We start from the raw sequence: 20369 nt of genomic DNA on the forward strand, positions 1-20369 counted from the left end.
AGAAGAAGAAGAAGAAGAAGAAGAAGAAGAAGAAGAAGAAGAGGATGATGATGATGATGAGTAAGAGAAGGTATTGAAAGTATACATATCAAAATTTGGAAACAATTATTAGCGTTTTATTTTTTTCTTTTATTTCTGTTTATTAGGTTTTATTTTTTTGTATCTTATAATAATTATCCTGTAATATTTGCTAACACTTTTTATTCAATTGTAGTACATATGGCTCGTGGAGGAGGTAGGCAGCGGGGAGGCTATAGTGAGGGAGGTAGTAGCTCCCGAGAGCAGGAGGAGGACGTTGACCGTTCTACTACGGAGGTGAGTGAGGAGGAGGAGGAGGAGGTTGCTATACCCCGACATACTGACGGCAGGATGATCCTTGATCCGAATGGTCTTTGGTAATTTTTTATTCATTCTAGTTTGTAATTTTTTTATTTAGTAATAAATGACTTTTTTTAGACATATGTTAATTATACATTATTTTTTTTCCTATATAATTATGTTTTTAACATGTTTGATTTCAGGTTTAGAAGTCAAACAGTTGTTCGTGGTGTGACTACTAGCACCCAAGAGAACATGACACACGGCGTTACTTGTTGGAGTAACGCCACTGATGAAGATAAGGAGATGTGGTTCAACAACTTCCGGGTATATATTTATAAAATATATATTATTAAATATAATTTATTTATTCTAATTACCTTATTATTAATTTGTTTCTCATCTATGTGTTTACTTTTTGTAGCGTGTGTTCTATTGACCAACCGACCTTGAGCGCCTAGTTTGGCAAAGGTATAATGACATTGGCAAGAAGAGGCTAAGGGACAACATGTATAAGGTGTCTAAGAGGAAGAAGGCGCCATCTTTCATGAAAGGTATTTAGTTTCTTTTAATACCCGTAATTAGTTAAAATTTATTACATATTTTGAAACTATATTAATTAATAATTGATATTTTATTGATTATAGGTGCGTCATATGAGGAATACCAAGTACCGGAACAGTCCTGAGTTCAAGGAAGCATCGGCCCGTAACAAGATCAACAGGAAAGGAGGAGATAAGGAAGCGGAAGTTGAGCCTACTCATTATGGAGGGTCTCAATCTTTTCATGATCGTGTGGTGTTAGATGTAAGTTATTTGTCTTAGCTTTTAATTTAATAGTCTTCTAATTTAGTCTCATTAATTATCATGTTTGAGTAACAATTTCCTTGTTTTTTTTCCCGGAAGACCAAGAAGAATAAGGGCAAGGTACCCACGATTGTTGATCTCTTTGTTGACACTCACGCAAAGAAGACAAGCAAGGGCAAGTTGATCTTCGCGAAGGAAAAAGATCAACATTTATATGTAAGTGTCAAAAAATAAAAATAATGTGTTAAAGTATATGTTTTATCAATTTTTAGATAATTAAGTAACCTCTAACCATTAATGTTTTATCAATTTTTTAGGAACAATTCCTTGTCCGTAGGAAGAACAACCCGGAAATTGATGACAATGAGCTATGGTTTGATCTTGTTGAGGGGTTTCAAAGAGGAGATGTGTATGGAGCCGGGTCGACAAAGGAGATTTTCTACCCTCCTACAAGAAGAAGAGGGTCAATTTCCTCCCAACAACAACCTTATACCCCAAGTGTCGTAAGTGTGCTCCAAGCTCAATTAGCCGCCAAGGAGAGGCAGGATGCCGAGAGGGAGAGGCGGGATGCCGAGAGAGATGAAGAAATTCGGAGGATGAAGGAGGAAATGGACCGGATGAACTCCTTCTTCGCCAATTGCAAAACTGGGTGGCGCCCGCAACCAAAGGATCCTAGAGATCCTAATTATGGAGGTGGTAGTGGAGCGGGAGCAAGTTTCCCTGTTATGTAGTTTTTTAGAGAACATGTTATTCCCGGATAATGTTAGATGACCAAAACTCGTAGTTGTGTGTATGAACATGATTTTCTTTATCAAGTTTGGTTGTGTTGGCTTCCCATGTGTTCTCTGCTGGAAGTGTTGGTTTATTTGCAGGTTTTTACGTATTTGGCTAGGTCAAAAACGATTTTTAGGCTAAAAAAAATGTAAAATTGGCGACGGATACTGGGCATTTGGTGACGGCAAACCGTCGCTAACCTTCTGATTGTGATTTAATTTTAGGGGCTATAGCGACCAAAATCCGTCGCCAAAATGGCGACCACAATCCGTCGCCAAATTGGCGACCAAATACCGTCGCCAAATGCCCAGTATTTGGAGGTGACGTGGCTTAAATATGGCGACCACTGACAGTCGCTAATGTGGCTACCAATAATAGTCGCCAAATTTGGCGACGAGTTTCTGTCGCCCGCTTTAAAAAATTCCGTCGCCAAAATTGACAACGAAGTCCTGTCGCCAAAAGCGACTAAACCTAGCTACGAAGTGCGGGCGACGGGCCTTAGTCGCTTTATTCTTAATGGCGACTGTTCTCAGTCGCCTTATATGGTCGCCAATTACCTTATTTGTTGTAGTGAATCAATGTGCACATATATGAAATTCAATTGCTTATTGCCTACATACATTCGGGTTAGTGTTTGGTGTCACATGCAGGGAGGTGCTTACAATTTCTCTTTCTTTCATTTTCACCCATTTAGCTCCACTCTAGCCAAATATAGCCTTTTTGACCCATTAGCTACACCCAAATTTAGCCTGCCAGTCAAGCTAGTTTAGTATAATTTTTGTGGTATATTTTTCATTGTTGCGAGTTTGGCTCGTTTCCCTTTATATGGAGTTGGTAGAAAAGAAAGAATGCGGAAAGAAAATGAAAAAAAAGAAACGTGGAAAAAGAAAAAAAAAGAAAAAAAAAAGAAATTGAAAAAAAAATGAAAACACGTGAAGAAGAAATAGAAACAAAGAAGTTGAGTTGAGCTGGGAAAAATAGGAGATCGTCTATGCTTATTTATATTTTGTGATGTTACTCCTCTATTTTATTCATATCTTTTCGAGGAACAATAGGTCTTGGTATAGACGGGTGGGGCGAAGAGACGGGTAAAGACCTCTAATAAAATGGGTAGGGGGACAAGGTGGGACACCCCCCATGTGCTTCCCACTTTATGGCAAATGGGCATTTTATGAGGGAAAATGGTATCCGTCTATAAGTATAGACGGATAGTGTTCGTCTATAATGAGAATTTGTGTTCGAGGAAATAGTGTATTGGGTAGTGAGATTTGTGCCAAAGAAGGGCACTTGTGCTTTATTTTCTAGTCAGCTGAGAATTGGTTGATCTTATATGGTCCTGTCTAGGCGCTAGCTTGACGCTTTACCTCCACATTTCCATAATCTGTTTTGCCTTTCTCACCTGTAACCTCACTTTCCCATATCAGTTGTAAACCCTCGGCTGTGACGGACATTGTTGGTTGGAATGTATGTATGGAACTTGAATTGTCTATCATATTAGTCGAATGCAAGTTTATGTGGGTCGTAGTTTAGGTGAGCGACTATTTTTCTCCTTCTCTTTTACTCATATGCTTACCCTTTGCTTCATGAGAGAAGAGTGACCCGTGAGAGTCCAATTTTAAAGGTCTTGCAAGGTCGAAGGTTCAGCTTTATCATAAACATCCTACAACTCGTTTGCATTTGACAGTTTTCGCTATAAGTGTTAGTGCTTGCAGTAAATTAGTTTAAGTGGGCATTTATAGCTAGCTCTGGGCTTTCTTTTCCATCCCATTAGTTTTCATTTAGTTTACTCGAGGACGAGTAAATGTTTGGTGTGGGGAGATTTGATACGTGCATTTTATATAGTCTTTTTAAGCCTCTTTATGCACGTATTTCTATGCTATCCTCGTAGTTTTATGCTACGAAATGCCCTGAATATTCTACTTTGGTTTGTTTTGCTTTATTTGCAGGAATGGACCAGAAAGTAGCGGAATCAAGCCTTTTATCGTCCATTTTGCTTGCATTTAGAGGATGATTGTATTTGGAGCGGAAATACTGCTATTATGGGATGCGTGAAGTCATTTCGGAAGATATATCACGAAGTCAAGGCTGAAACTAACGACATAATGAGCTGACTGAGTCAAAGTTACTCGATCGAAGGCTTTCTTGATCGATCGAGCACTTTTGGATAGCAGAAGACTTCGATCGAGTGAAACCCATGTTCAATCGAATTGCGCATAATTGGAGTTCCTCGATCGAGTAGGTTTTCTACTCGATCGAGAGGTTTTGCTATGAATCAGTTCGATCGAGCAGTTCTAAACTGTTCGATCGAGTAACTCGCTAATGGGCTCGAACTTTTTAGTTTAATTTCGTTTTTTAGGTTTAATAATTGTCTTTCCTATAAATAGGAAAGACGACATAAGGTTTTGCATCACATCATACGTTACTTTTCCCCTGTTACTGCTGAACACTGTCTTTCTCTATTTTTCCGGATCTTATATAGTAATTCTCTCTTTACTCTCTCTTCCTTCTTATTCTCTCTTTAATTTGCAATGTTCTTTATTTCTTCATCTTTTGCTTTTGTTTTATTTATTATGTCTAGCTAATTTAATTGCTAGGATTTAGGGGATTCGATGAACTGTTGTTAGTTGCTAATTAGTTTACAGATCTTTCGTTGTTATTATGTCTATGTTGTTAATCACTGCAATTAACTGTAAATAGCTACTTGAATCGATGCATTTAGCTAATTAATCTTGGTAAGCCTTGACCTAGACCGGAAGGTTGGAAGGGGTGAGACCTGTAGTGAACATTAGGATGCTTTAGTGAGGGCGGAAGCTAAGCTAATAGTTTTTTAGGGCGAATTGAGACCGGAAGGAGATATTCGTTGCCCCTTAGACCGATACAATTGATCGATCTGTGACCTTAGCTGCAACTATCTGACATTCATTGATGACCCGACAATCCTAGTTTTCTCTCTCTCTTGATAATCTTTCTTGCTATTTTCTCTCGCTTTAATCTTATTTAGTTTAGCTTAAACAAATCAAACCCCCCATCTTGTGACTTCAGACGGACTAAATTGACAAGTAGATAGTGACCGCCTCCCTGTGGAGATCGACCCTACTTACCGCTGACTTCTGTTAGTAGTACTTAGATATTTATTTTTGGTACCGTAACGACGGTATCAACAAGCTACCTCTGTAAGCCTCCGTTGATTGCATATGATTTATGGCTTTTAAATGAACACATTTTTAGGTTATTACTACGGCCCCTTACAAGTTCATGTTATACCACTAAAGGTTTCATGGGGGACTAGGGTTTTGTTCACCTTTTTGCTGTCTGTGTTTAATATGTAATTTGCTATTTTCTTTTTTTTTGTTTTGCCATTTGAGCTTGCCAAGTGTTTGTTAATGACTTGAAGTGTAATAGCTGATGACTGAAGTGTTAACGAACATTAAATGGATACTGTTTCGCTAGAGGTATGCACCCGAGCTACCGCATTTACTTGACTACCCAGTTTGAGCGTATTCGATCATGGCATTAGAAAAATCAATGTAACATACTCTATTAGAGCGTGACACGGGTATAATCATAATCATGAATAGAAGTTTGAAGCTTGACTTGTATCAATTGAATGCTACATAGCTTGTATTTTATTTGTGGCTGGGTTCATGATTATGAGGTTTGGCTTTTGAGACATGAAAGCAATCTAATTCATGTTAAGTTGTTAACAATCCCATTTCTTCCTTCTGGTAATTTTATTTTGCCTTCTTCTTGACATTGCTTTAATTATTTTTTAATGTTTTTGTGGATTCAGTAATTGATCTAGCCTATAAGTTTATTAATTGATTTATTTGTTTAGAGCAGTTTCAGATTTAGGATGATGGAAGAAAGCGTAAGAAAGACGTGAAAGATTTAGTTGGTTTGCCATGATTGTGTTTAGTTGAGACATTCAGTATGTAAAAAAAGTGCATTTGTAAGGTTATTCATCAGTTCATCACCATTTTTACATTGCTTAAAGCGAATAAGACAAGTCTTATATGGGGGAGTTGTCTAATACATGCCTACACATCATCATTCAAGATGTTTTTTTTTCCTAATACTATTCGATGCTCTACCAGATTCAAACTATTTATACTGACATCCATTAATTATAACCTCCACTAATAACCTGCTTCAAGATCCTTATGGCATTACTATATTCGAAGCGGTCAAAAATATACGTTAAGAAGACGACAATTTGCGAGCAATAATATCTTGGGGTATCGTGCGCGAAACACGCGATACAACAACTGTTTCAAAAAAAAACTAGTTTTTGTACCCGTGCAAAAAGCACGGGTCGCTTTAAATATTAAGGTGAAATTCGGTATTTTAATTAATGGCTGGTAAATTATTAAACTTCATGCTTCATATTTTACTACACGTTATTTTAGCCGCTCCTTTTTACCAGAAACATCTTTAGAAGCTCACTGGAGTGCAATGTAAAATAGCTTCATTTTTCGTTAATCAATAAATAGATTAAATACACACTTTTCTCAAATTGATACATTTTTTTGAAAAAAATCAAATACAACTTGATTACTGAAAAATAAACCGTGCTTATTTGTTTGGGTAGGATGAGAAAAATTGAGTAGCGTTATTACTATCATAATTTGAGTGAAATATATTTAAAGTGCAATCTGACAACACTATCAATTCACGGCGCACTGAAAACTAAGATAGTTATACATTTTAATAATTTGATCATTTACTACACCATTAAAACTCATAGGAAATTGAAATTGCAGTATCTAAATATTTTTTAGAGTTAACCATCATGAAAATATATTTTACAATAATGAAAGTTATCTACTTGTTTAGAAATTTTGATAATCAACCATCTCAACTTTTTGTTAATATAAATAGTTCACATACACATTAATCATGTAAATACTTCACCTACTCCATAATCAAGCATTTGAAGAACCAATAAAATACTTGAAATATTCTAATTTTTCGCTAATTTATGGCATTCTTGATCTATCCAGGGAATGAATTTTTCATTCAATGTAAACGCTTGTTGAATATTAGAATAAAACTCCAATGCCTTCTCCCTATCTATTTACGTTTGTAATCGTTCAATTACTAAACGCGTACATAAAAAAGAATTAGCGGTAAAAGTAATAGGAAAAAAAAGAAAGAATTCTTACCTTCTATATGGAATATAATTATTATGCAAATGCTTAATCTTTCATTTGTTAGTTAAAATTAAAATATATTTATAAAACATTATTACCCAAGAGGCCAAGACATATTAAGAGTCACTAATTTAACATAATTCATTAATTACTAACTAAATACTATGAATTATGTGACCACAATCCACATTAACTTCTAATAAGAATCTCCTAGATACACTGCATACATTTTTTGAGGTAAATGATGAAGAAAAATTGACGTCCAAATACATTGGTGTAACCTTTTTACAACTTTATAATTTTTTTTGTTAAAAAAAGTTTAAGCAATAATTACCAAAAAATATTTTATCGTATATGAGATTCATAACCCCTTGACTTATTATATCATACAGTGACATGTTATTTGGTAAATAAATCTACAACGTGAAAGCCAATTTGGATTCTCTTCATTTTTTTCCTTCGTGTTTTCTCTCTAATATACTAATATTTTAATATATTTTATGTTTCCATAAACATTACTTTTATAAAGATTATAACCATTAGATCGCGACGAACGAATTCGAACTATCTATCAGAAATAAATAGAGAGAATTCAAACTGCGTGAAGGCATGCCACTCCGTTTTTATAAAGCTATCTATAAGTAATGAGAAATATAAATGAAGCCCACTTCCATTTTGTAGATACCTCATTTCTGCACCTCCCGCAAGCCACCCGGTGATGATTGGGCCGCATATTTGGTACGCGGAATGATTTATGACAATTCGTAAGTTTATCGTCAAGTGATAGCTCAAATACTTGTGTCTACCCCTTGGTCGTCATCTACGTGCCGTTACGGTCGTTTTGACTGTAATTAAGTACATTTGAAGTCCGGGTCAAAAACCGTCTTCATTTTCTAATAAACCGTTTAAAATGCCGAGTCGGAATTTTCTGGAATGTTCCGGATATTTCTATTCCATATTTTAATTCTTTTAATTTTTGGCAAAATATATCCCGAAATTATATTTTAAACAATAAGGAAGTCGAGATCTACCGCAATTCCATAACAGAAACGCGGAAAATCTTTCTTCCGCAGGAGGAAACTCCTGGGGAAAGGACGCAGCACCTGCTGCGCCTCTTCCAAGAGTCGCAGTGGCTGCTGCGCCTCTTTCCCAGCTCCTTTCTGCGTATTTTAAGATCTTTTCGAGATTTGTTTCCAAGGTTTTACCGAAACCCTAATTCCTCCGTGTGATTAGTATAAATAGGGGCTTTCGTTCCTCATATTTCTCATGCGAGTGTCCGCCCTTCTCTTCTCCCTTTGCATTCTAAGACCGTCCTCTTTGCTTATTGACGTCTACGTGCTTGAACTTTCGACCACGTAAGCTCGGATCCTTCTGAGTACCAGTCTCGTTTTGCATGACCGACCAATTTGACCAACTCCACTCTATCAATCTAATCAATTTAATTTAATTCCTCTTACGAGGGCACTTTCATCATACATTCGAGTCGAGCAATCACTAATCATTAACTTAGTCAATCTCGTTTCGTCAAACATGTAAGTCTGAGGGTGTAAATCCCATGTTTTATTATTGTATTTTATTATTTTATAAACTATTGTAAGGTTTACATCGAAAGCATGTTTTAAACCGATTTATAAAACCTCTTTATCAAACCAATTTTCACGGATTAACAGAGGGCAGACGTCGAGAAGAAACGCAGCAACTGCTGCGCCTCTTCGAAGAGTCCTAGCATCTGATGTGCCTCTTCCTGAGGTTGCCGCAGTTTATGCTTTTCTTCTTCTTCCTTTGTTCTTCGTTAATTCATCTTCTTTCGTTTTTCTTTCTTATTTTCTTCTTTTTCATTCGTATATAATAATTATAGTCATAATATGTATAATTATCACCTTTAAATTCCGACTAAAATCCCAAGTAATCGATATTTACGGGTTTTCGTCATTAAAATCAAACCCGGATTTTGGAGGTTCGATTCATTCATATCAAATCTCTGTGATTCGACTTTTGTATATTTTCATCAGTTTATCGCGTCTTGCATTCATTTCATCTTAGTAATTTAACATAAATTAGTTATAATTAATCTCTTATTAATCTTTAATTCATGATCGGTCCGTTTCGTGATCACAATTGAATAGATGTTGTCGTTGGGTCACGTCCGAATCAAAACACAATTTATAGCTTCACAAACAACTCTACAATTAGTAAAGAGGCAAGTAAAGGTCGGATCCCAAGGGACGGGAATTGAGATGAGATTTCTATTGAAACTAGTGGTGTCTTAGGGATGTCACAATTTGAGTTGATGCAGAAGGTCACTAACTAAATAGCAATGAAAATAAATAAGCAAGATGAATTAAAAGGGTTGTAAACAATTGATAAAAAGCACTAGGGTGTCATGGGGTCATAAGGGAATCATGGGAATTGATCATACAAACATGTTCTCAAATTATAAGCAAGCAATTATTGTTGTGATGGATTGAGTTGGGTTATATCTTACAATCCTAGGAAAGTTTGGGTCCCGGAGCCGAATCGATTAGATTGTACAACACCTACAAGTCGACTTAGTCTTTCCTACTCAACAACATGCATGGTCTAATGAGACTCGAGTTGGTTTATGTCTTACAAGTCTCATTGGAAAGATAGGTGATGGGTAAAAAATGCAAGGATTCATAGGCTCACATTCCATCAAACATAACATGTGCATGAGTTGAGATCAAAACAAGCAAGCAAATAAACCATGAAAGCATATTAATTTAAGCATGAATCATTCCCCATGTTGGTTTCCCCTAATTACCCATTACCCTAGCTAGGTCACTACTCACTCATTATCATGTTGATCATGCTAGCAAGGTTGTCAATCATACCAACAAAAGGAAAATGATGAATAAATGAAAGTAATTAACAATAATTAAAAAGGGATTAAGAGAATTATACCTACTAATGATTCCAATAATAAAGCAAAGAATAAAAGATGTACTTGATGCTTGATTGAGAGGTTGTCAATCTCCCAATAATAACCCAAATAATCTTCAATTACCCAAAATAAAGGATGAACAAAAGAGAGATTAAGGAAATAAAACTTGTATTAAAACTTGATTAATTGTTGATTACAATACTAAAGAGAGATTTGATTGATATTAACTACTCTAATAATTGATAAGAAGAACATGCTCTTCTAATTAGACTAATGGGGTATTTATAGTGGAAATTAGGTGGATGCATTAGGGTTAACTAAGGGCTAAACTAGTAATTACACTTTTTAGATTGAGCAGGGAGAAGCCGGTATTTTTCGAAGGAAGGGCTTCTTTCTTTGATGCATGAAGAGACAAATTCGTGCTGGGCTGGAATCCGGGCGTATTGGTGTTGGGACGGGCGGATTTAGCGAGGGGAAGACGGGCGTCTTCAAGGGAATCCGGGCGGATTCTGTGGCTGCTACCCGGGCGTCTTTGGCGAGAAGACGCACGGATTGTCTTGTGGAGGACGGGCGGATTCAAGGCAATCCGCTCGGATTGTAGCTCAGCATTGTTTCTTCTTCTTTTCTTCCCTTTTCTTCATAAAATCCTTGGGGATTTCCTCGGGGATGCAAGGATCCTTTCTCAATATTGCTCATCTACTATCATATGTACAAAGGCCTTCTAATCTTGTCTCTCCTTGATGCTTGGTCATTGAATTCAATCAATTTAGTCTCGTTTTGCCATGAAAATGCAAGATTTGCACTCCTTTCCTACCAAGGGATCAAAATCTCAAAGAATATGCAAAACAAAGAACTAAAGACAATAAATGACCCAAATATGCACTAAAAAACATGGGAACAAGGCTAATTCGGGGGCTAAATATGCGCTAATTATGGTCACATCAAATATCCCCAAACCGAACCTTTGCTCGTCCCGAGTAAAGAGGTGACAAAGACTAGGACCATTATTTAAACTAACCTAATAACATAGCCGATATGAGATAATCAGCGGGTCTCACTCCGCCCCTTCAACTCACAACAAGACAACCATGTGGTAGGATGCCTTCTTGCAAGGCAAGGTGGGTCTTGCCAAAATGGCGACACATCCAAACATTAAGCACACAAAATCAAATAATGGATGCATCTACAAAAGGAATAGCCACTTCCTCATCAAGTGGCGGAGGCAACCAAGAGAGAACAAATTTTAGAGCATATAATCCTTCACAAATACTAGTTCAACAAATTACTAAGGCTAAGAGGATGGCACGAAATCACCTCCAAATGGTGTTAAACTAGACTACTTTCGTCCTCAATTTCCAAATGCTTTCGTCAAGAGCGATCGGATGGTGGTGGAATGATGATCCCTATGATGCTAGTAGCATATGACATGACAACTCCCGAATTCTCTACAAAAGTAAAGGTCATGGATCGTCCCAAGTTCGACAATGTGGTTTGACAAAAGGCTTTTTGGGAATGAAATGCTCAAATCTTTATAAACAAGGGTGGATATGATTAGTTTTAAAAATTGTCCTCATTTAGCTTTCACATTTCAAAAATTTAAGATGGGGTTTGTCCCTTCCGGGCTAGTGTCCTTTGCTTTCGCCAATCGCTTATTAGGCAACCGGTTAACCTCTAGACAATAGCTTTTCGGGGTGATAGTCACTCTGTCTCTGGGCGGTCGAATTCACAACCGTGTGAGGGCCCAATTCAATGGATCCCTCTCCAAAGCACATCGAAGTGATACGCCTCCATCAAAACAACTAAATTTCTCAACATTTCAACATTTCATAACATTTGAGGTTTACTTAGCAATAAATTACTTCCACATGACAAAATTTTCGAAATGATCACTTCAAACTTATTGATAGAAAGTATTTTTGGGTTGCCTTACCACAAGGTCAATCAAGGTCACCTAGACAAGTTAATCAAGTCCACATCGCATCACGGGGTTGGATAGGTGACTCACATGCAAACCCTTGACTAGGCTTTGGGTCATGGGTCAAAAGACACTAGTATGACACAATCTAGGGTGTTTTATAACCATTCTAGTAGGCAAAGTCTTAAGTTGAAAAAGTATTTGTAATGGCTTAGTTGCTCTTGTCAAAGTTCTCAATTAGGCACTTTTCAAAATATTTTATCTAAATGCAACTACATGCCATGATGCAACTATTATATACATCCTAATGCAAGTGATTCAACTAATATGACATATAAACTAAATGCAAGTCCTAAGTTCACATTGTTATACAGCATCAATCAAAATAGAGCCACATAGTCATTAACATAGAGAGGAAAAAGGAGATTGGAAAGATCATACCATGCGGTCTTCATGATCCTCATGTCTCGGATGTGGCGTAGTCAATAAATGTGAACAAGGATAGAACAAACAATATACAATATATATACATAACTACACTACCAAAAAAATAAACATGTTTTTGGGTTTTTCAATTTTCACATTTTTATGGTTTTTCGAAATTTTTCAATTTTTTTGGATTTTTGAATAAAAGTTAAGTTAGAATTCCCCATCCCCACACTAATATGGGCATTGTCCTCAATGGCCAAAATGATGGGAAATTATGCAAACATGATGCATGATTTCTACACTAAATGCAAGCTACACTAATCTACACTACATGATGCATGGTTTTTGTTTATGACGGAGAGGATAATTTAGATTACCTCCCGTTGTGTATGCATTAACTTCCCCAAACCGATCTAGACATTATTGCTAATGTCCAAGGATGGGTGTAGTTCATGCACACACTATGCAATGCATGAAACTAATTTTGTCATTTTGGATTTTGAAAGGTGGGAACAATAAAATGAGAACACCTCAATGGGGCCGAGGTGTTAGTCCTCTATGGTGCTAGGACTACTCCAACAATGATAAAGATTAATAAAATACAAGTTAACAAAACACAAACTTCTTTTCATGGAACTTTAAAATTAAAGAGAGGAGATGAGGGAACTTCACTTAAACTTAGGTGGGTGCCTCTCGCCCGCTCCACCTAGCTATGAAGTAATCCTCTAGAGGTCGGCATCATCTCCTTCTAGATCGCTATCCCATATCTCCTTTGATGCATCACTCAAACTTGGGTCCATGAACTCGTCCTCTTCACTTTCAAGCTCCACCGTGTCTCCTCCACAAGTATTGTTGCTTCCCTCCTCTTGTCTCCCGTTTGCTCCTTCATTTGCTCTCTCCGAATTGGGGAAGAGTAGGTCCATTTGAGCCCATGAGGGAAATGCTCCTTCCTCACTAATCTTTCCCTTTTGAACCATATCGTGGTATTGAGGATAAAGTGCATAGTAAATGTCCACGTTGGTTTCGTATTGGCGGAAGTGCAAATCTTGTAGAATTCCCGTGACAAATTCGTCACGGGGAAGGATGAAGGGGTTGGGATGGTTATACGGTTGATAAGGAAATGGGTAGGGAGGCACTTTGATCTTTTCATCTCGGGATTGTTGCTCTTGTTGTTGTTGTTGGGGATTTGGAGGTGGTGCTTGTCTTGGTTGGATTGGATTTGAAGGGATGAGGTAGGATGGGATTGGAGACAAATGTCCTCTTCTCGGGGAGATACGTGGTAGGTCGGCCATTGGAAGATATATCGGATCGCTTCCTTTCGTTAACCACTTGATCCGCTTATCGACCCCCTCAAGGGTTATCCAATGGTGATGAATGAGAATAAGATCTTCATTTATCCTCGTGTTTCCCAAAAGAGGAGCATACTCATTATTCTCATTGAATCTCGGGTTGAAATGCTTCGCAAGCCTAGTAATGAGTCCTCCATTCACAATGTGTTTCATTCCATCATCGTCACCATTCCTAAACTTTGCCCATTTCTCTAGTAATACTAGAGGTGCATTGAAGTGGTACACATTTCTTCCTTGAATATTGAGGTAGGATTCCATAAACACAAGGTCAAGTTGATTTACTATGGCCGGATCTCGGCGGGCAAGTAGGGTGCCCGAAAGGAATCGATAAGTAAGCCTCAAGATCGGATTTTGGACATGAAAAGCAAGACATTCCTTGGTGTGTATGAAATCTCGGCCGGTCATGGCCCTCCACAAAGGTTCAACACTATACTATTTTGGCTTCGATGTTCGGGTAGGCAAAACATCGAGACCGAGTACATTTGCGAATTCTACAAGGGTCATCATCCTAGAAACATTCTCCAACCTAAACTCTATGCAAATTGTTTTGTTCAAGGTTATAATCTTCAAAAAGCTCAAAAATTCAAGCACAAGAGATCGATAAGTTTGTTCATACATGCGAAAAAGGGTTGAGAGACCAAATACCTCAAAGAGAGCTTCCACTTGGTGATAAATCCCAAGTTTCCTCAAGGTAGCATGACATAAAAACTTAGTGGGAAGAATATTCTTACTTAGAAGCCGGTGGAAGACTAATCTTTGCACATCATTGACAAATTCCACATTTGAGAAGTCATCAAGCCTTGTGAGATCTACAATCTCTTTATGCTCCCTTCTTAATGTGTTGACATGGGAGGTAGAAGAACTTCCCCTTATCCTTGGTCTCCTCCTATTCCTAAAAGAGGATCTCCTTGGTGCCATTCCTTGATTATAGAGCTGGATTCTTTTGATTTGTGAAGGAATAAAGATGCTCCTTGTTGATTGAGTGTTGACTTTGGAAACCCTAGAAAATTGGGGCTTTTTGATTTTTGTGGGTTTAAGAGTGATTTGGATGTGCTTGGGAGTCATAAGGAGGTGGGTTTTATAATGCAAGTGGAAGGAAGGGTGATGTGTCACTAATTGTGAGGTGGAGTGTAATTTTAATTAAGAAAAGACGGGTCAAATCAACGTGGGAAGACGGACGGATTCGAGCAGAAGACGCTCAGATTCAGGCTTCTCGGGACGGGCGGATTCTGGGTAAGACGCTCGGATTCTTTCACAGCTAAATGTCCAAAAATATAACGCCACAAAGACGGGCGTCCCGAGCATGAGACGCTCGGATTCCTTTTTATCGGGACGGGCGGATTCTTCTGAAGCCGGGCGGATTCCTCTCCAGGAAGTTTTCTTGAAATGCACAGGTAGAAAGACGGGCGTCTTTCTACAAAGACGGCCGGATTCTTCAGGACGGGCGTTTTCCTTTCTAGGACGCTCAGATTCTCCTTCAGTCCCAAAATCTTCAAATTCTCGATTTAGCAGGACGGACGGATTCTCCTCAGGCCGCCCGGATTCTGGCAAAACGGCCGGATTCCGGGGAACACGTGTTCAAGCTGTGAATTCTTCTTTTGACTTTCTTTCCTCTCTTAGATGCTTCCCCTCACTTTAAAAATTGGTTCCTTCCTTCATAAAAATTCTTTAGTGACCCTCCCTCACTTACTCTCATGAAAAGAGTTCATGCTTATTAAAAGAAGTGCAATAAAATTATAAATACAAGTTAGAGGGTTAGTATATTTACAAGTGGTGGTTTAGGGAGGACTCCACCAAACTCTCCTTTTGATGGTTCTTTCAAGGATGAGAAGGCCCGAGGTAGGTGACCTCGACCTCTCCAATAAACGCTCCTTCATTGTATAGTATCAATCTTTGACCATTGACTTTGAACTTGCTTCCATCTTCCGCCTTGAGTTCAAAATCTCCATATCTTCCAACTTCGGTTATCACATAGGGACCCATCCTTCTAGAGTTCAACTTTCCCGGAAAAAGTCGGTAGCGGGAATTGAATAGAAGGACTTTGTCCCCTTTGTGCAAGGCCTTTTGTCTAATTCTCTTGTCATGGAGTAATTTTGTTCTTTCCTTGTAAATCTTTGCATTCTCATAGGATTGTAGTCGGAATTCCTCCAACTCTTGAATTTGAATCATCCTCTTTTGACCACTCAATTTGAGATCAAGATTAAGTGCTCGGATTGCCCAAAAAGCTTTGTACTCCAATTCAATTGGCAAATGACATGCTTTTCCATAAACAAGCTTGTAAGGGGAGGCTCCTATGGGAGTCTTATAGGCCGTCCTATAAGCCTAAAGAGCATCATCAAGCTTTGTGCTCCAATATTTTCGGGTCTTGTTCACAACTTTCTCAAGGATTTGTTTGATCTCTCTATTTGAAATTTCAACTTGACCGCTTGTTTGAGGATGATATCCCAAGCAGGTTCTATGTTGAACACCATATTTGGTCAAAAGAGATGCAAGTTTCTTCTCATGGAAATGCGTTCCTCCATCACTTATGATTGCTCTAGGAACTCCAAATCTTGGGAAGATTATATTTTTGAAGAGCTTGGTGACCGTTTTTGCATCATCATTTGGAGTGGCAATTGCCTCCACCCACTTTGAGACGTAGTCTACGGCCACAAGGATGTACTTATTCCCATTGGATGTCACAAAGGGACCTTGGTAGTCGATTCCCCAAACGTCGAAGATCTCCACCTCTAGAATGCCCCTTTGTGGCATTTCGTTCCTCCAAGAGATATTCCCCGTTCTTTGACAAGCATCGCAATGAATGATGAATTCTCTTGTATCTTGAAACATTGTAGGCCAATAGAAGCCCGATTGAAGAATTTTTGCAACGGTCCGCCTTGCTCCATGGTGCCCACCGTAGGGTGATGAGTGACATCCTTCCAAGATTCCTTGGACTTCCCATTGAGGGATGCATCTCCGGTAGAGCCCATCACTACATTCTTTGTAGAGGTTTGGGTCGTCCCAAAAGTACCTCTTCACTTCGAATAGGAATCTCTTCCTTTGGTTGTGATTCAAATTTGGAGGGAGTACTTTTCCAACAATATAATTAGCATAATCGGCAAACCATGGGGTGATGTGCCTTTCGAGTTGTGTTTGAATGGCCATCAAAATATCGTCGGGAAATGAGTCATTGATCGGGGTTTCTCCATTTTCATCATGAAACCGGATCCTTGACAAATGATCCGCCACTACATTCTCGGCTCCTTTCTTGTCTCTTATTTCTAAGTCAAATTCTTGAAGAAGCAAAATCCATCTCAACAATCTTGGTTTTGCCTCCTTCTTTATCAAGAGATGTCGGAGAGCACGGTGATCCGAAAATACAATCACTTTGGATCCGAGCAAGTAGGAACGGAATTTGTCCAAAGCATAGACAATGGCAAGAAGCTCCTTCTCGGTGGTATCATAATTCACTTGGGAGGAGTCAAGAGTCTTGCTTATATAATAGATGGCGTGAAGAGCTCTCCCTACCCGTTGGCCAAGAACCGCTCCAACGGCGTAGTTGCTAGCATCACACATAATCTCGAACGGTAATTCCCAATTTGGAGGTTGGATGATCGGTGCCGAGATTAGTGCTTCCTTGATTCTATTAAAGGCTTCAACACACTCATCAGTGAATTGGAATTGGGCATCTTTAAGCAAAATTTGAGTGAGGGGTTTTGCTATTTTTGAAAAATCCTTTATGAAACGGTGATAGAAACCCGCGTGACCGAGAAAACTTCTCACCCCTCTAACATTCACGGGAGGTGGGAGTTTCTCTATCACCTCAACTTTAGCTTTATCGACCTCGATGCCCTTTTCCGAAATTAAATGACCCAAAACAATTCCTTCATTGACCATGAAGTGACACTTTTCCCAATTTATAACAAGACTAACATCTTCACATTTTTGCAACACAAGAGAAAGATTATGCAAACATGAGTCAAAGTCTTTTCCATAAACACTAAAATCATCCATAAAAACTTCCATTATGGTCTCTAAGTAATCGGAGAAGACACTCATCATGCATCTTTGGAAAGTGGCGGGGGCATTACATAAACCAAAAGGCATCCTCCTATATGCAAAAGTACCATAAGGGCATGTGAAGGTGGTCTTATGTTGGTCATCCGGGTGTATAGGGATTTGGAAAAATCCCGAATACCCGTCAAGGTAACAAAAGAATTTGTTGGAGGCTAACCTCTCAAGCATTTGGTCAATGAATGGTAGGGGGAAATGATCCTTTCTTTTCGCGGAGTTTAATTTTCGATAGTCAATACACATACGCCAACCGGTGATCATTCTTGTGGGTATTAGTTCATTCTTTTCATTTGTCACTACCGTGGTACCTCCTTTCTTAGGTACCACTTGGACGGGGCTAACCCACAAAGAGTCCGATATGGGATATATGATTCCCGCATCAAGTAATTTCATAACTTCTCCTTTGACAACTTCTTGCATGTGGGGGTTCAATCTTCTTTGGGGTTGAATGGTAGGTCTATGGTCTTCCTCTAGATGAATTCTATGCATGCAAAAGTTGGGACTTATCCCCTTAAGGTCATCTAGACTATAACCTATAGCCTTTTCATGTTGTTTCAACACATCAAGCAATTTTCCCAATTGGTTCTCATCAAGTCTATCATTAACAATCACGGGTTTGGTCTTTGATTCATCAAGGTAAGCATATTTCAAATTTGGGGGAAGGGGTTTTAAAGTAGGAATTTGTACCTCACTTTCCTCCTTTGGAGTTTCATTGAGAATTTGCTCCATCTCCATTAGACATTCCATTCTCATAGCATATTCAACTTCATTTTCATCAACCTCATCATATTCAAATTCCATGATGGGTTCCTCTTGCTCTTGAGCTTGTAAAATATCTTCTAGGATGGATTGCTCATCTTCTATGGGTTGACATGCTTCCACAAGCATGTTATGCACCAATACGGATTGTGCATGAGTAAGTTCTTTGTTAGCTAGAGCGGCCTCAAAAAGATCCACCTCCAATTCCCAATACATATTTTTAGCCTCACTTGCTTCCAAGGCTTACAAGGCTTGCATGGGATCTTTGAAGAAAGGTATACTTAAGTGGTCCTCTACAAAACAATCTATAAGGTCCATCTTGCAAAATATCGAACAACTTGAAAATAATTAGAACAAACCTTGAGGAGTTTTACTTCCTCAAGGCAAAGAAAGACACAACTATTAACAATATAAGAAAATCTAAATCAAGTTAACACCGTCCCCGGCAACGGCGCCATTTTTGATCGGTCCGTTTCGTGTTCACAATTGAATAGATGTTGTCGTTGGGTCACGTCCGAATCAAAACACAATATATAGCTTCACAAACAACTCTACAATTAGTAAAGAGGCAAGTAAAGGTCGGATCCCAAGGGACGGGAATTGAGATGAGATTTCTATTGAAACTAGTGGTGTCTTAGGGGTGTCACAATTTGGGTTGATGCAGAAGGTCACTAACTAAATAGCAATGAAAATAAATAAGCAAGATGAATTAAAAGGGTTGTAAACAATTGATAAAAAGCACTAGGGTGTCATGGGGTCATAGGGGAATCATGGGAATTGATCATACAAACATGTTCTCAAATTATAAGCAAGCAATTATTGTTGTTATGGATTGAGTTTGGTTATATCTTACAATCCTAGGAAAGTTTGGGTCCCGGAGCCGAATCGATTAGATTGTACAACACCTACAAGTCGACTTAGTCTTTCCTACTCAAAAACATGCATGGTCTAATGAGACTCGAGTTGGTTTATGTCTTACAAGTCTCATTGGAAAGATAGGTGATGGGTAAAAAATGCAAGGATTCATAGGCTCACATTTCATCAAACATAACATGTGCATGAGTTGAGATCAAAACAAGCAAGCAAATAAACCATGAAAGCATATTAATTTAAGCATGAATCATTCCCCATGTTGGTTTCCCCTAATTACCCATTAACCCTAGCTAGGTCACTACTCACTCATTATCATGTTGATCATGCTAGCAAGGTTGTCAATCATACCAACAAAAGGAAAATGATGAATAAATGAAAGTAATTAACAATAATTAAAAAGGGATTAAGAGAATTATACCTACTAATGATTCCAATAATAAAGCAAAGAATAAAAGAAGTACTTGATGCTTGATTGAGAGGTTGTCAATCTCCCAATAATAACCCAAATAATCTTCAATTACCCAAAATAAAGGATGAACAAAAGAGAGATTAAGGAAATAAAACTTGTATTAAAACTTGATTAATTGTTGATTACAATACTAAAGAGAGATTTGATTGATATTAACTACTCTAATAATTGATAAGAAGAACATGCTCTTCTAATTAGACTAATGGGGTATTTATAGTGGAAATTAGGTGGATGCATTAGGGTTAACTAAGGGCTAAACTAATAATTACACTTTTTAGATTGAGCAGGGAGAAGCCGGTATTTTTCGAAGGAAGGGCTTCTTTCTTTGATGCATGAAGAGACAAATTCGTGCTGGGCTGGAATCCGGGCGTATTGGTGTTGGGACGGGCGGATTGTAGCAGGGGAAGACGGGCGTCTTCAAGGGAATCCGGCGGATTCTCGGTGGTCGCTTACCCGGCGTCTTTGGCGAGAAGACGCACGGATTGTCTTGTGGAGGACGGGCGGATTCAAGGCAATCCGCTCGGATTGTAGCTCAGCATTGTTTCTTCTTCTTTTCTTCCCTTTTCTTCATA

General features: G+C 38.4%; 1 long non-coding RNA gene across 1 annotated transcript; it reads left to right on the top strand.

Annotated features, from left to right (window-relative positions):
- The first annotated feature begins 229 nt into the window (after nucleotides 1-229).
- On the top strand, nucleotides 230-1515 carry LOC141621581 (uncharacterized). Its single transcript, XR_012532466.1, has 6 exons — nucleotides 230-395; nucleotides 522-645; nucleotides 743-872; nucleotides 966-1124; nucleotides 1224-1340; nucleotides 1442-1515. It is a non-coding gene; the product is annotated as an uncharacterized LOC141621581 (long non-coding RNA).
- The last annotated feature ends 18854 nt before the right edge of the window (nucleotides 1516-20369 follow it).

The sequence above is a fragment of the Silene latifolia genome, chromosome X (assembly GCF_048544455.1).
Source record: "Silene latifolia isolate original U9 population chromosome X, ASM4854445v1, whole genome shotgun sequence".
Classification (NCBI taxonomy): domain Eukaryota; kingdom Viridiplantae; phylum Streptophyta; class Magnoliopsida; order Caryophyllales; family Caryophyllaceae; genus Silene; species Silene latifolia.